A 1,643-nucleotide genomic window follows, 5' to 3' on the forward strand; every position below is an offset into this window, starting at 1 on the left:
TCCAACCCCCTCCCTGCATCCCTGGTGTAGTACAAAGGCCGCAGGAGTGCGAGGAGCGTGCCGGGGCCGTGCAAGGTCAGCGTGTGCCCAGCACGGGCTGGTTCTGCTCCTTCCTTCCCCCCTCCCCAGCCTGGTTTCCTAAGGCTTTCCCATAACAATACTGGTTTTGCTGGCTGCAGGGGTGATGCAGCGTGAAACGCTCGTGCCTCAGTTTCCCCTGGTTGTACTTCAGGCTGTCTCCCGGCAGCCAGGGCTCTTGCAGGCATCAGCTGCTCTGCTCTCCCGTCCCCGGGCCCACGGACGTGCTCGGGGCCGGCGAAAGCAGGAGGACGGCACCGCCGGGATAGGGGACGCGGCGGTTGAGCCGGGGGAAGTGGCAACTTCCCGTTGTTTAAACACCAAGCCCAGATCAAAGCGGCGAGGCTCAGTAAGCGTTAACGAACCTGGCTCATCACCAGGCCTGCATTTTTCTACTGGTTTGTCCAGGGTAGCCCAGACTCTCGTGGTCCTCCCGGGTCTCCACGTAGCCCACGGCGGCTTTCAGCGCTGCACGGAGAAGCCACCCTTCCCTCCGTTGCCGGCTGCCCTGACACGGCGATTGCCAAGCGAGGCTCCGGTGCTTTCGGTGGTCACAGGGAGCTGCTCCGCGCGCTGCTGGGCTTCATGGAGCGATGTTAATTCCTGCCTGCCCTGCGACGAGGGTGTTGGCTACGTTGTTGGAGGTTCTGCATCCCAGCCCACGCAAGGAAGCCAAGTCCCTGTGAGCTGGAGCTGATGGGGAAGGAATTATCCAGGACACGGAGTGACATCCTTGGAGGATGGTGGCTGCTGAGCCTTAAAATAAGCGTAGACGCCTCTTGCTGCAAAACCCCGGCAAATCCTTTGCAGCCGTGGTGATGACCGCAGCGGTGTGGCATAACCGGCGGTCTCTTGCTGGTGTTGCTGCTCCGATGTCCTCCTCGGCGTGGTCACTTGGTGGTTGGGATCTCAGCCCTGCTCTTGGCTGATCCTGGTAAGGAGAAGTGATGGGACCCCAAGCTTGGTCCCACGAGGGCGGGCGAAGCGAAGGAGGCTGCGTTTGAGCGCTTCTGGGGAATGTTTATTCTCATAATGTAGATGGAGTCGGCAGTGAGGGAATTTAAAAAAAAAATAAATCAAAACCTGTTGAGTCATAAAATCAACAAACTTGATAGGGGAGCCGCACGGTAAAGCCTCCCCAGAGCCTGTTGCACCGGGTTTTACAGGAACCAGCCAGATCTGGGACAGGCATAAAATGCCCTTCAGTAACCCACACCCAGGGACTCGCCAGCCCACAGGCTGGACCAGTAGCAGCGGAGGAGGAGGAGGAGGAGGAAGATGGTGATGATGATGCTTCCTTTCAGACCATGTCTTGTGTGCCCTCAGGGTTGGAGCTTGGGCTGGAAATAGGAGACCCAGTTCTGTTTGGCCTCTCTGGCCTGGCTGGCTCCGCACAGGTCCTGGCTCTGGTTTTCTGCCCGTTTTGTGCACGTAGGTGCGATCCGGCACCTTCCCATCCCCGGTGCCGGGACGGAAAGCCCTGGCAACTCCCAGGCGATGGCAGGGATTTCCTTGAGGGGTATTTACAGGTAGCTGTGGTGCTGCCGGGTGGGTGGAGGCTGCTG

This window comes from Cariama cristata, unplaced genomic scaffold, assembly GCF_000690535.1.
Source record: "Cariama cristata isolate BGI_N322 unplaced genomic scaffold, ASM69053v1 scaffold22605, whole genome shotgun sequence".
NCBI lineage: Eukaryota > Metazoa > Chordata > Aves > Cariamiformes > Cariamidae > Cariama > Cariama cristata.